We start from the raw sequence: 16459 nt of genomic DNA on the forward strand, positions 1-16459 counted from the left end.
AAATATAATTCAAATTACAAAACTTAAATCAAAGAGTAAAAAAAAGACGAGAGATATCGTAATGTTAAGCATCTTGTGAAGCTTTCTTCTGATGCAGTAAGTGTAGCAACAACATGATAATATCAACGACTATACCATCAGTTCATTACAAGTATCTGTGGAAGCTACAATGATCAAATACAATACATAAAATTTCCCTCGAGCAGTAATGTAATACTATATTCTAAGGTATAGAACAACAAGCAAACTTAAGTAAAAAAGAATTTTTAGAATCCTATAAAACATGATTTAATAGCGGTGCGGGTCGGTGCGGTTTGGAAGAAAAATAGAAACCGGCGGATTGATAAAAGTGTCACTAGAATTTGCCATTTTTCTTACAAAAAACCGGCGGTTCGATTGACAAATAATAACAAATTTGCCTTGGCGGTGCGGTTCGGTGCGGTTTTGGCGGTTTTGGCGGTATTATGCACACCCCTAGGTCCATGTATGGTTTAGTTCATATTGTCCATATTTATTTATAAGTGTAGTTTAGCCCATATTTATTAAAATGAAAAACTATATTAAAAAAAAGTGTTTGGGCTCAAGAAGAACAATACATACAATATATGGGCCCTAATTTTTTTTTTTTACTTTCTTTATCTATTAGATTTTAGTGGAATAAATAATTTTACCCTAATTTTTTTACTTAGTTATTAGTTTTAATTGAATAATTTTTTTTTCTAATTTTTTTTTATCTTAATTTTGTTTCATTAAATTATTTTATTTATAATTTTAATGATTATATGTACACATAAATTTTTTTATGACTACAAACAAATAAAAAAATTATAACTTATCGTTTTACTCATAATTTTTTTTTTCTTTTTGCAATATAAAAGGGGCCTGCCTTTCTGAAATTCGTCTTGACACCTTAAATCTTACGGTCGGCCCTATACACTCAGTCTGTACCTTCACATAGAAAGAAGTAATAGCTTCAGGACAGACTCTAAAAACAAGATCCAAACCATAAGGAGTGTCATTGCGTTCTACGCTTAAAGACAAACGAGATTAGTAACCAGAGGAGAGTCCAAAACAAAAGACAAGAAGCACCATTTACTTTTTCATTTCAGGTGGCCAGAAATCAAGAGACAAACAAGCTCATTTACTGGGATTGGTTATGATCACAGAATGAAATAAAAAGCAAAGATTAAGAGATATGGAGAGGGAGGGGTCTAAATCACTACGAGGACCACTTTGTACCATCCTAAAAAGGGATTTTGGATTTTACACAAAAGGATAACAGAGGTGAGATTTGAAGCAAAATGATCATTTTGTGTATGTGCTCTCGTGGGTTGTGCCGTGGATTCAAGGGAGTAACATTAATTTGTGGCCTTGTCTCTCTCTATGGTTTGTTGCAAAATGTTGGTGTAGTTTTCATCATTTGGTAGTATTCTCTCTGAAACTGAAAATGGCACTACATTTGGATATTTTTTTGGGAGTTTGTGAGGATACTATATAGTTGTTGATGATGGCCATGGCCCGACTATGTCCTTTTGCATATCTTGTCATATATGATATTCCTGTGCCGTGGTACCAAGGAAATGGCTCTTTGGCTTGTCTCTGATTATATAGGTTTCAATTGGTTGTATAATATTCAGCGGCTTTGAATCCCTCCCAATTCTTTGTCCTAACATTAATATTCCATTCTTCTAGTACTCATGCTGTTACAATTTGAATTTAATATATAGTTTAGCAGGTTTTTTATATTAAAAAAAAAAAACAAATTAAAACTAGTTTTCAATTCAATTTTAACAAAGTGGCATACTAAGTGAATGAGACAGAAAATTCCAAGCCATGCGTCTTCAACATATATATATATATATATATATATATTTATGATCAAGTGTTCGAGTCAGTTTACGTACATCTCGATTAATCCCAGAACCTATGCAAAGCGCTTCCTCTTTGTGGATCGTGCAAATCTCGGACAGAGCCCACTGATATTGTCCCAAGTAATAAATAGCACCTAATAAGAATTAGAAAATGACATAGTTAGCATTAGTTTACAGAAACAAAAATGGCAAAATTTTGTTTTTCTATTTTTTATTTTGTTGGACTTTTGGAAAAAAAATTTGAAAAATATTTTTTTGTTATATCTTTGGATAAGGAAATTTTAATTTTTATTTATTTTTGTCAAGCCTTTCTATCTGGTAATGTTTTATTTTGGAAAATTTGTTGAAAAATCCAATCTATAAAGTGTTTTGGGACGCAGGTCCGTAGTTTGATCTTTATTGGTTGTAAGGACAAACCTGGTTAGAAAGTCCAAAATGCATTTTGTGTTAAATTTTTTTAAAATCCCATAATTTGAGTTCTACAAATATATTTTTAACAAAATTGATGTCAATGGATTTGTCTTTTCGAGATCTTTCAAACAAGATCAATATTAAATATAAAAAATAATAGATTGATTTTTTAGTTAATCAAAACAATAAAATATTTTTTGAGTGCCCGAAACCATTTTTATGGATAGATCTTGAAAAAAATGCATGAAATAAAAAAAAAAATTTCGTCCAAAATGGACCATCGAGCCTAAACTTATGACTTTTTGAAGTTTTAACACTATAAACAATTTGAACAAATAGCTAATTTACTTCCTATATATATATATATATATATATCTGTTCAAATCATATATATATATTTATATATGTGAAAACCCATCTTTTAATTATTCTTTAAAGAATCTACAGTCTATCTGAATTGTATATTAGTGTAAAAATTAGTTTTAAATTAACCCAATTCTATCACTAACAAAGGCCTTATTAAGAATAAAAATGTTATGGATGTTCAATAATTAGTGTTATAAAAAAAAAAATGAAGAAAGAAAGAAAGAAAGAAAAATTGTGTGGCTGTTTGCATGGTGATATGAGAACCATAAACCATTAGCTTTCTTAGGATTTAGGGAAAGCCATAGAATTTGGAGAAAGTGAGCAAAGAAATTAGAGAAAGCCTAATTCTTAGAACTTGGAGAAAGGGAATAGTTTTATTAATGAAAAGAATGTGTGAGAGAGAGGGAGAGAGGGAGAGAGAGAGAGCTAGCCACGGAGAGAGTCTATATAATGCACCTAGTAGCATGCACAGAAAGTTCATATTTTCTGGGCAAAGCATAAACCATATACATCCAAATAAAGGGAATTCTTGTGGGAGAAGAGGAGGAGGTTGAGGTTGCATATTTTTCCTACCATTTCATTATTCCATTTCAACCCTATAACTAAGTAAGAAAACCCTCTCAATCCTCTCATTTTTTTTTACATAATTGAAATTTTCAGATTGTATACATATGATACATTGTCTAAATTGTGTTGAAGATAATCTATGCTGAATCTGTCAGCATGTTGCCCGAATTTTTAGACAATTTTATACTCAGACTTTTGAGATGATTTCTTCTACAAAGTTGTTGATAATGATGTCTAGTTTATCCAGAAATTTTTGGAAACAAATTTTGAGCTTTCTATGAATTTATACAAAATTTTAACTAAATCTGAAACTGTGTTGAGAATAATCTGTCTTGAATCTGCCAACATGTTACCCGAATTGTTAGACAATTTTATACTCAGAATTTCGAGATGATTTCTTCTACAAAGTTGTTGATAATGATGTTTAGTTTATCCAGCAATTTTTGGAAACAATTTTTGAGCTTTCTACGAATTTATACAAATTTCTAACTAAATCTGAAACTGTGAGACAGATTTTACCATGTATTTGAAAATTTATTTAAAATTCTATACTAAGCCAAATCTGGTAATTTCTAACTAAAAGATGAAATTTGAGAAGTCTAGTTTCATGATAAATTTTTAGATTATGGGTTTGATCTATAAATTTAAGCATGGAATTAAGGTAAGGAAATGTGACAAATCTGTGTCATAAACACCCTTGGAATTTGTTTAGAATTATTTATAAGTTATGTTTGGAAAATGTTTTCTGAAAAATAACCATAACATATTTATTGAGTATCCTGTAGATTGATATGAATTTTAGAGTTGTATAAGTAATGTATTTATAATTTTATTTGCAAGATATATACTCTGAAAATTTTTCTGGACAAAATAAAATCACCATTTTAATATTATGCTAGTCTAATTTTGTAAAAAAAAAATTTGTGCATGTGTGTATTTATGGTTTAATTTTTGTATCTAACTTATTATTTCATACCATGGTTTAAATAAATTGTTTATTTAAATTATGTACTTTTATTTAGTATTGTGTGACACATGCAATATTTTATGATTGAGAATTTTAATGAGTTGGTATAACATTACTTGTGATTAAAAATTTGAAATTATTTGTGATTAATATCAAAATTAACTGAAATGATTAACGGCATATACAAAGTTAACAGTTGACGGTTAACACCGGTTGTTCAGGGTGAGCCCTGGTTTTGAGAATTCCCACGTAAATTGTGTTGCGAAACTCTAAGATGGCACGGGACTTATTTGAATTCTTTTCGGTATTCGGTTTTTGAATAAGGGTGGATGTGCACGTGGCACACAGGAATGTTACTTACCCCTGGCAGACCGTTTCCTTGGGGCAAACCACGGATGCCACTACTTGGGTATATAACTCCGGACGTGGGCATCCCTGATAGTTACGGTTGGTAACACTTAAATATTTGACCAAGGGAGGGGTTCAAATTAACTGTTGCCATGCTTAGTGGTTGGTAAGTTAAATCTCTTTGGTGAGATTTCGAGTGTCACCTAATTTATTAAAATTACTAAAATTATTCTAATGGTTGTAAATTATGTGTACAATTATATTATTATCTCATGTTTAGAATCTTATTATTTTTCTCTTAAAAAGAATGGTAGGTTGGTTACGTTTTCTTACTGTGATGCAAAACTCATGGCATATATTTTGTTGCCCTGGCGTTTCATGCCAAATTTTGTCGAAGAAGGGACTGGGGCTGAAATTGGAGCTGCTGCCAATATCGAACCTTGGCTGACTTAGAGTCAAGATTTTATCAGAATAAAATCCTGTTATCCCTTGTATTAAGATTAAACTATGTTGTGACGTTGTGTGTGAACTTGTAATTTTATTTTGTCGTTGGACTTTGGCTTTGTAAGAACTTAAAAGTTCCTAACTAGTAATTAAAATTTTATCTAGCAAGTTATTGTTATTTAAATCTTATGACGTTTCAAAAAAAAAAAAAAAAATTTTGGGCTTCACAATATATATAAGTAGTGTTTTTGTCTTTCTTATGTCCCAATATCATAATGTATATGTTCAAATTATTTGATATGTCCCAAGTAAATGCCCTGTATGTACCTATTTGTTCAAATTATTTCTCAATATTTTTAATCTCTCTGTTCAAATTATTTTAAACTATTTGTCCCAAGTAAGTGCCATGTGTATACTTATCTTTCCAAATTATTTAAACCTATTTGTTCAAATTATCCAAATAAATTTAACCTATTTGTGCAAATTATTTTAGTCTACATATCCGAATTATTTTTAACTAGATTATTAACATATTTTATAAATTATCTTAATCTACCTCTCCCAAAATTTTTAACATATCTGTCAAAATTGTCAAAATTATGTTGATCGATGTGTTTAAATTATTTTAATCTACATGTCTTAGTACTTTTGCTTATCTCTCCCAATTGAATCTATCTATTGTAATATTTTTGCTTATCTATCCTAGTATTTTTTGCTCATATGTCCAAATTTTTTGCTATTGAAATCGGTCATGGTAATCATTATTTGTATTAAATTTTTGATACCAACATAATGGTCTCATGATTATTCAAAATTTGATTTGTTTTTATTCATTTACATCACATAGGTAAGAAATTGGGTGTTATAGTCCAATCAATGGGAATAACAGAGGGTTTGGAAACTTGTAATCAAACAATGACTCACAAACCCACAATTTCTCTTTTGAAAATCCAGAAAACAAACAGACTAATGTGATGATCACTTGTTACTGCTGGAAACTGGCATTTTTCCAAAAAATAAATGCCGGAAACTGGGATCAGTAATTTTGGATGAATAGATCTTGAAAAAATTCATGGAATAAAAAAAATCATCCAAGTAGACAACTGAACATAAAGTTATGACCTGTTAAAATTTTAACAACATAAATAATTGAACAGATTTGAAGGTGTATAAAATTTGAAGAGACAGTTATCTGTAAAATGCATGATCTTTTGGCCTTAGAAGGTTACCCTTGGATCTATTGCCAAATAAATTTAAAATTTTGATTAATTATGGCCTGAGCTCCTTTTTATTTTGCATAGCCTCATAAGGAGATTTATATTTATTTTCGTAGAACAACTGTCAAAGAGGATAAAAATTTGCAGCCTTTGAAAAACTGGGGCTCACTTAAGTGATGGGCCAGTTTTAGGCCCGATACAAAACAACTTGAAGCACACTGTTGAAGCCCCGTATTTTGCTATTTTTCTTGACAATCTGCAAACTAAAAAAAATAAAAATAAAAAACACTAAAACACACATACATTTATATAGGGGTTTTTAGTGCCAAGTGCAGTAGATGGGGTTTTTAGTTAATCTAAGAAATTTCATTGATTTTGTTCTTTACTTGTTTAAGTCCCACTATTTAATTTTTTTAATGATGATTCAAACTGATTTTCCCTTTAATGAAGAGGACCATTAAATTATGCGCTGAGTAACGCCACTCATGTTGATAGGATTATTGAGCTTTCAAGTTTTTAGTTTTCAACTTTTAAATTGTCATAATTTTAATTTTCATATATTTTTATCGAATAAGATTAATAATAGATGTAAAATTACGTACATAAATGATTTTTCTTACTTTCTCAACAAAAAAAAAAAAAAACTCAATTTATACAAATTGAGAAATTTCATAGTTTCTGTAGTTCGAAATTTTAAAGTTTCTAAACTACAAAATTTCAGTATTTCTGCATTTCTTGAATTGAAAATTTTCACAATTTCTCTAAATGAGAAACTACAAAATTTCATAGTTTTAATGTTTGAAAAATTGTAAAATTTCATAGTGTTCATACATAAACTGTCAAATGTTATAAAAATTAAGAAATTTCACAAGACCTGTGAAAATTTATGAAAATTAAGATTTTTCTTAGTCTTTTACATTTTTTTTTTTCAAGTTTATGTGTTAAGAAATTGTTAAATTTTGTGTTTTTTACACAACAATAGTGAAACTTATAAATATTGATCTAGCTTGATAAATTTCCTCAAGTACGTTCCAAAATATAAGTTTTATGAAGAACAACCGTGTAAAATGGAAGTTATTGAATTTTAAATTTTCGAGGAGAAAAAAAAAAGAAAAAGGAAAAAAGAGTAACACTAGCTAAGACTTGATTTTAGGTCGATCCGGTAATCATAACATTTTTATTTTATTGTGTTTGTCTTCAAAAAAATAGATGGTCTATTTTAAAAAATATAATTAATTTTTTCAGATACAAATTCGATAAAATAAAAAAGGTTAGGACTATTGGTGTAACAACCCGACCCTCATATATGCTTGTGATGTATGTCCGTCCTTTATTCTGTGCTATTAAATGACTAAGGTGAAGCTGTATAAGAGAATAAGGTCAAGTAACTATGTTGTAATGCCTTGTGGAATGAATTGTATCTGTTAGGAAAGAAATGTATCTGTTACTACTCGAATGATAAAGTAGAAATTGAGGGCCTTAGCAGCTTAATAAATCAAAATTGATTATATATTTGGAATCAGCATAATTTTTAGGTAATATTAAACACTTCTGTGAAATTTCAATTTCGGACATGTAAACGATAGATTTTCGTCTTATTCTCTCCTTATAGATGTACATATATATGATCTTGGTCATTTGACAAACAAAAAAAAAAAAAGAGAGAGAACTCATCACTCTAGACTTGAGAAGTGAAGGGATAGAGAAAGAAGATCCTCAAGAAGGTTGAGATTTGGGCTTAAGGTATGTACATGTTTGTCTAATTTCTATCCACAACTCTTCTTGTCATAATTTATGTGAAGATGTTTCTATGATCTTGTTCCTAAGAGTTGGAATTGTGGTGTTGTGAGTATAAAAAGTAAATGAGCAAAATGACCTTACCTTGCATGTTTTGACTCAATTTGAAGTCCCTACGAGAGACCTCACTCTATGTCTTCACTTGACTTGTTTGAATTCAAGTATGTGATATGAATTTGTGTTATGAGTTGAGATGTGAGAACAAGTAGAAATCTTGTGAATTGGAGTAAATTTAAGTTGTGAATTTATGATTTGATTTTTTTTACTCAAATGAAAGATGTAATTTGATCCTTGTTTACATGTATTTACATGCTTTGAGCTTATATATTGGTAATTTAAAACTAGATTTTTGTGGCCCTAACCATGTCTACAAGAGGAGGAAATTGTGCAGAATTTCGGAGTTTTGGTACAGAATTGTGCGGGAGTCGCTGCCGCACGTGCGGGAAAATGGCAAAATTTCGAACTTCAACACTGCAAAAAAAGCACGTGCGGGGCCTCAATGCCGCACGTCCGGGAGGTGTGCCGCACGTGCGGGAGATCCTAGCCGCACGTGCGGCTCAAGGCAGAAAAGTTGGGATGCTTCGTTTTGCGTGTTGGGTCCTCTAATGTTGTCAAAACCTGCAATTTATATTGTTTGAAAGTTCGTTAATTTAATCAAAGTAAGTGAACCGAATGTTGATTTAACAAGGATAAAAAGGGACTAATGTGATTTTTCATGTGTGTAGGAAACACCTCAAAAGGAAGTGCACCGCCACAACACAGTGAGTGATAGTACTTCAATGTATTCCTACTCAGTATTTATTTTTATTGACGTTGTGACCCTTGTTGGAAGTTTTATCACATTATGTATAGACGTTATATCTTGACATTACGAACTTCACTATCAAACTTGTGTTGGCATGAAATGATATATTTGCTATAAGTGATCCAATGCGAAATTGTGGAAACATTGAAAAAGGTTGTGAAGTTGTACACATCTTATGTGGAAGCTTGTAACTAATGGAATGTATCAAGGCAATTGTGAATTTGTGAACCAATGTGGCTTAGAGCCATTTGTGAACCAATGTGGCTTAGAGCCATTTGTGAGTCAATGCGGCTACGAGCCTAATGTGAAACTACGTGACCAAGGGTCATTTGTGAATTGTGAACCAATGTGGCCAAGGGCCGTGTGTGAATGATGAATTTATGAGGTCAAGGACCGATGTGTGAAATATGAACTTATACTATTGTAAGCTTGTGAAACAAAAGAACCAAAGGTCTATGTGATGAATTGTAAATTATGAACCCAAGGACTCTTTTCTGAATATGTGAAGTTTTAGGCCAGGGGCCACATTATGACAATTATAAACCGATTATGTTGTCCCAACAAGTCGTACAGAGACAGACTAATTACATGATTTCAGCATTAAATATGTTTACAAGCATACTAGTACTATTGTTCACTGAGCTTGGCTCACCCTATGTTATGTCTGTTTCTGTAGGTAATCAACCAGGAGGTCGATCTTAGCTCGGCATCGTCATACTTTTGTCAGCCTAGGCACAGCCAAGCTTGGGGTCGGGACCCTACTTTTGTGGAGTTGTTAGATGATGACTCACACTTTTGCTATTGGCTTAAGTTGTTATGTACTTAATGATTTTGTTATATACCCCATCTCGGGGTTAGTTTTGTGTATGCCTGTAAATAACTAACTCTTAAATGTATTTTGGCTTTTGATGTACTTGTCCTGTGAAATGTTTTTGATCCTGGCATGACTTAGTAGCTCAATGGATGTCATACTTTCTGGTTTTTATCAATTATGTTTTATAGCTTCCGGGCAGGCCCCTCTATGGAACCAGGTTAAGTGTTATTTTCTATTTAGGTCATGCCCAAACTTTTAGGGGCAAGTTAGGGGCTTGACAATTGGATTAATTTTTTTTTTCACCAATGATATGCACTAAGATCCTATAAAATAAATGGTTCGAATAATCAAAACGAGGCTCATAATTCTCTTAAATTCAAAACATGTGTTATGGTTCCTCAATTTATAATTATCTTTCCATGGTATGGAAAGAAAAGCAACGCACTTTGAAATTTTCTACGATAAATTAAGCCTTTTCCATTGTAATCTTACCATGATTTGGACACTGCTCTATTTGTTTTGACACAGAAGACTTTTTAATGAATTTTTTTTTTTACAATTTTTTTTTTGTAGAATTTTTTTTTTTTTATAGGAAACGCTTTATTATATTTGGTGGGGATTTAGGGTGCTTCTTGTGCTGGGGGCACAATAGACACTGTTGTGCTGCTTTATGAGCTTATTTTGAGACTTATTTTGATGATCCGAACTGTTGATATTTTAGAGTACATCGAGTAGAATATACTTGTAAAAAATCAAGTTAATCGGATATCATTAACCTTTTAATCCACTCACATTGTATTCATTTTAATACTTTAAATCAATATGTTATTTATTTTTGAAGATACAAATGTAAGTGGATGAAAGGGTTAACAATATCCGATTAACTTGATTTTTTGTAAGTATGTTCTACTAGATATATTCTAAAATATAAATAGTTTGGATTATCAAGATAGGCCCCAAAATCAGCCAGCACAGCAGCACTTGCTGTGCTGGGGGCACAACAGGCACCCCAAATCCATTTGGTTTTGCTATTAAAACTAATACGCTAATAGTCGTGTGGAGGGTAAAAGTATGAGCCCAAGACCAAAGCTAAATTCTTACCAAGAGAAAGGAAAAGAGCCTAGACACACCGTCATAAGCCCACAAAGAATATCTGGAGACAACCTGTCATTCAACAAAAAGCACATGATAGAATAGAAAATAGTTTTCTAGAAGACAAATCTGCAATGTGGAAGAGGAGCGTTGGATTAAGCCCCATCTAATGATGGGAACATAAATCTAACAATGCTATAGTCTAAATTGAGCCTAGGAAACAGCTAGACCATTTGATCAAATTAATCCTATGGACACAATGAGAAGCAAGTTGGCCACTCCCATCTGACATCATCTAGGCCGTTCGAACGCCAAAGATCCAACGATCACGGACATAAAGCAAGTTGGAAAGTTGCTTGACCAACACCGGACAACCTGCAGAACCCTACGATCAAAATAAAGATCCAACGGAAAAGGTTTGAACTAGAATAGTTATAAATAGACAAACGGACACAGCAACAAGGGAGGTTACGCAAAATGCTGAATTCAATAAACATATTTGTTTTATTATCTATGGCCAATCAATATATTGATTTGATCGTCGGAGGGTCCTCCCGACCGTCCCTAATCGAAAGTGATCATTGACAAGTGGTTTCCCTTTGCAGATTACAAAGGATTGGGCTTATCATCTCACTTTTCTCGTGGAGGCAATTTTCACCTTTCACAATTGGCGTCGTCTATGGGAATGACAAGAAAGATGAGTGCACATCCTTCTTTGGAAGGAATACCAAGTGATCACCAACACACTCTGATTGGCAACATGCACGGCCAAAACTTTGGCCATGACTCCGAGTTTCCACCACATAATTCGGTGGATATAACCCCCTAAGGGGGAATAATCAGCAAGATCAATTAATAAATCAACTCGCTGCCCAAATCGAGGATTTGAAAGCAGAACTACAATAAGCCCGAAGGAAGAAGGATTGAAGAAAGGCTCAAGAGAAACAAAGCGTCCAAACCAGAAAAGGTGATGCAAGTCAAACTACCAGTAGTCACCCTAGCCAAAAAAGGAAACCACATAGGGCCAACCGTGACGGTTTAGCCGATCAACCAAAAAGTGATCTAAGAAGTTGGCTTGATTAGCATATAAGAACTAGCCCAAAGTTGGTCCGAAGGAAACTGTTCGTGGAGATGGCCTCTCCTTTCTCTAAAGCCATTGATGGTGTTGATCCCTTAAAGAGATTTACCCCTCTAAAGTTCAACTTATATGATAGGAAAGGGGATTCGACCAGCCACATACAACATTACATGCAAACAATGACTTTATGGAGCAACAACGGGGCCATCATGTGTAGGATGTTCTCTTCTAGCATGGGGGAAATGGCCATCAAATGGTGTTACAAGCTAGAGCACGGTATATCAATGACTGGAGATAGCTATAGCAAGCATTCATCTTGCACTTTATCACCGATAGCCAAGCACCAAATGAAGTAGATATGCTCCTTATAATGAAGAGAGGAGAAGAAGAAAGCTTTCTTGATTATGCGAGTATATATTGGGCGGCCTACAATGAAATTGACAATTGCAACAAACAATTGCAGGTTGTATCTTTCAAGTTGGGCCTGCACCCCTCCAGTAAGATTCTGCAGTCTCTGACCAAGAGACCCTCAACCGATGTGAGCATTTTAATGAGCCATGTAGAACAATATTGCAACATCGAGGACGATCTTAGAAGATTCGATGAGCCACACCTAGCACAACCACAATCTAAGATCCAGAAGAAATGAAGCCTTCCAATTCAAAGAGAAAGGAGTCAAACGCAATTGCTGAACAAACCAAGACTTGCAAGGAAACTTACAAGGTAATTGTCACCACCTTCACAAAACCAATCTACCAGATCATGACAAATATCCAGAGTGAGCCCCATTTCCAATGGCCACAAAAGATGCATAGAAATCCTTCCCTTAGGAGCCGAAGGCTAAGATATTCCTAGTACAAAGATTACGGGCATCTCAATGAAGGTTGCAAATCTTTGAAGCAATTCTTGGAAGAACTTGTCCAAAGTGGACATCTACAAGCATTTGTTAGCCACTTGGTAGGACGTAAGGGAAAGCACGGTGATAAGGAAATGGGCACTCAGCCAATCCCGACCATCAACATGATATACTCTATATCGCCAAAGAAGTAGGAGGAATAAGTAAGAGGAGAAATAAGAAGGTTAACATATTTGAAGGAGGTCATGTCCTTTTTCAAAATTCGTGCCAAAAGAGCTTGATCATCCGAGTTAAGGATTTCATTTTCCAATAGCAATTTAGCATGGATCCAACACCCATATTGCGATGCTCTAGTGGTAACACTCCAGATTAAAGGATTCATTATTAAAAGGGTATTGGTGGATCAGGGCAGTTCATCGAAGATCATGTATTATGAATTCTTCAAAAGGCTAGGTTTGTCACATGACAACCTACTCCCAGTCGAAATGCCCTTGTTTGGCTTCAATTCAAGCCCTGTCTACCCCTTGGAAAAGGTTTTCTTGTCTGTAAAGGCAGGCATCATCATTCAACAAGTGGAGTTCTAGGTGGTAGACGTTTTCTCACCCTACAACGTAATAATGGACAGAACGTGGCTCCACAAGATGAAGGCGGTTTCGTCCATTTTTCATAAAGTCATATGCCTCTCGGTCGGGGATGATGTAGGGAAATCAGGGGAGATCTGACATCTACCAAACAATATATGGTAGTTTCTCCATCTAATACGAGAATTTAAGAAACACGTGCCAAAGTAAAATGTCAAGAACCAACTGGCATGAAACCTACCGAAAAAAGTGCTAAAAAGCTAGAAAAAGTGCCCATCAATCTTGAAGATAAAGAGAAGTTTTTCTTCATTAAAAAAAAAAAAATCTAGGTGTATCTAACAAAGCCCAACTAACCCACTTTTTATTGCAGCACAAGGATGTGTTTGCATGGACTCCCTATGAGATGGAAGGCATTAATTCGGAATTGGCATGTCATAAGCTCAATATAGACCTAAGCTACAAACTTGTAATGCAGAAAAGCAAAAGGACGGCACCGTACCATGCCGAGGTAGTAAAGAAAGAGTTGACCAGATTGCTGGAAGCAGATGCTATCAGAGAGGTTCAATACCTAGAATGGCTATCCAAATAATCATACAAAAAAAGAATGGAAAGTGGAGAGTTTGTGTCAATTTCACCAGTCTAAACAGAGTGTGCCCGAAAGATAGTTTCCCACTATTGAAGATCGATCAGTTGGTAGACGCTACTTCAAGACACCAGAAGATGAGCTTTCCTAATGTATATTAAGGATATCATCAAATAGCAATGCATTCGGACAATCAAGAAAAAATCGCATTCATCACACCTGTAGGATTATTTTGCTATAAGGTAATGCCATTTGGGTTGAAAAATGCAAGAGCAACCTATCAACGCTAGGTAACAAAAATGTTCCAAGATTTGATAAAGTGAAGTCTAGAGGTATACATCGATGACATGGTAGTTAAATCACGGGAAAGCAATAATTACTTGACAGATCTACGAGAAACGTTTGAAATCCTTTGAAGATACAAAATGAAATTAAATGCAACAAAATGCGCCTTCAAAGTTAGATCAGGAAAATTCCTTAGGTATATCGTCACTCAATGAGGAATAGAAGCAAGTCCCAAGAAAATAAAAGCACTCCTCAACATTACTTTGCCAACAACAATCAAAGAATACAAGCTCTGAACAGGATAGCGGCTACGATCAATCGATTTATCAGTCGATCATCAAATCGATGCAGACCTTTTTTCCAATTAACAAAAAAGAAAGCATAGTTTGTCTGGATGATAGAATGTGATCAAGCGGTAGAGAGACTGAAAAAGAACCTAACAACAACCCCTCTGCTCACTAGTCCCGAAGTTGGGGAAACATTGTATGTCTATTTGGCATTTTTCGGTCATACTATTAGCTCGGCGTTTATCAAAACGTCAAAAGGAACGTAGTCACCTATGTTCTATGTGAAAAAAACTTTGCTTGATGTCGAAACTAAGTATGTACCCCTAAAAAAGCTTGTTTTGGCACTTGGGACAACTTTTAGGAAGTTACAGTACTATTTTCTTGCCCAATCACCGTATATTTCGAACATCCACTCAAGAGGATTCTTCATAAGCCAGACTTATCAAGAAAAATCTCCGCATGGGAAATTGTGATCGGACAATACGACATTCATTTCTAACTTAGGATTGCTGTCAAAGGGCAAATCCTAGCATATTTCATAGTAGAGTTCACATTCGATCAAAAAGAGGAAATAGTGCAGCCTCAAAACAAGAGCTCGTTGAACACACCTGTAGCTCGCCTTTTTCGCGCCCCCTTTCAGAAGGTTTGAAAGAAAGCCCTACAGTTCGCACTCCCGCGGTTCTGAATCTAATCTCACAAGTGCAATGTGAAATTGATTAACACCAAAGAGTCCAAATCCGACAAATCTTTTAGAAAATCAATTTTTGAATAAAAAATGTCAAAATTAGACTGCTTTGCCAGATATAGAGTCGTCACCTAAATATTTTATTTTTGGAGAAATTTAGAAAACCCATGACTCGCGCCAAAGGCCACGTGTCCATCATCACCAAGATTGCCTCGGTTCGGAAACTTAGGTACGAGAGGGGAAGGTCATGAATTGAGCACACCCCCTCGCTCGATCAAAGATCGGCCTCTACTAATCATGATATGATTTTTATCAACATTATATGCTCTTGTTCCAATTTATTTAAGCTAGCATTACTATGTGATGCGCACCCACAAGGTATAAACTAGTTTGCCCGAATTGGTGTAATTCAATTTCATGTTTGTTTTGCGAAAAGGGTTTGATTTTGCCACCTCAAGTGGGTTTTAAAGTTTGCAAATTTGCCACTTAACAAAGTGGGCTTAAATATACATTCATTAAATCATTTTAATTCAAGCAATAAGCCTTCATCCACAAGTACTCAAGCAGTTTTAACAAGTAAGCATTTAGCCTCATGGAAAGCATGCTAGCCATGGCAATCACTCACACTCATGCAAGTATGCTAAAGCGCTAAAAACTCACCTTGTTCTCCAAGCTAAGATAAAACAAAAGAGTTAAAAAAACGCATGTTTCTAACTATACAAGATGACTAATGCAACGCATACAATAATGCAACCTAAACAGGCTCGGCTATTTAACATGCTATTTGCACCAATTTCGTAACATGCATTTAAAAACGTATTCAACGAGGTAATAAATGACAATGTAGTTAGAATGATGAACTAAGCCTCAATGTATGTAACACAAATGAATGTATGCAAACATGAAGTATGCTAATTGAAACATGATGCTCCTAATTAAACCATCAAAAGCTGGATAAATAAAAGAGAGAAAGACGTGGGGTTGGAAGACATACACATTATTACATCATTTTGCTCTCACGAAGGAGAGTCCGAATGATTAGCTAAACTAAGCTAATTAAGCTAATTATTACGAACCAAAATGAATAACTAGTTAAACTAATTAACTAATTACTACAACAACAAATGAACTAATTAGCTAACTAAATAATTAAATAATTACAAAACAATTGCAACTAATAATTGAACTAAGTAACTAAACTAAGCCAATTAGCTACTCTGCCTCGGGAAATGAAGGATGTGCATGTGCATGTCGGCCATGGATGGCGGTCTACCGGCCACCTGTCGGCCATGGAACGTGGCCTGCCGGCCATTAATGCATTGGTTCATCTTGCTGCAACAAAGGACAAACAGAGCATATACAGGGTATTTTCAAGGATTGTTTGCACAACTCACTCCTCATTTTC

At 34.1% G+C, this 16459-nt stretch overlaps 1 long non-coding RNA gene across 1 annotated transcript; it reads left to right on the forward strand.

The window, feature by feature from the left end:
* The first annotated feature begins 2815 nt into the window (after positions 1-2815).
* On the forward strand, positions 2816-5152 carry LOC145822844 (uncharacterized). The gene is made up of 2 exons (XR_014364666.1): positions 2816-3254; positions 4837-5152. It is a non-coding gene; the product is annotated as an uncharacterized LOC145822844 (long non-coding RNA).
* Positions 5153-16459: the final 11307 nt, after the last annotated feature.

Source organism: Camellia sinensis, chromosome 3, assembly GCF_055761805.1.
Source record: "Camellia sinensis isolate YWXY chromosome 3, ASM5576180v1, whole genome shotgun sequence".
Taxonomy (NCBI): domain Eukaryota; kingdom Viridiplantae; phylum Streptophyta; class Magnoliopsida; order Ericales; family Theaceae; genus Camellia; species Camellia sinensis.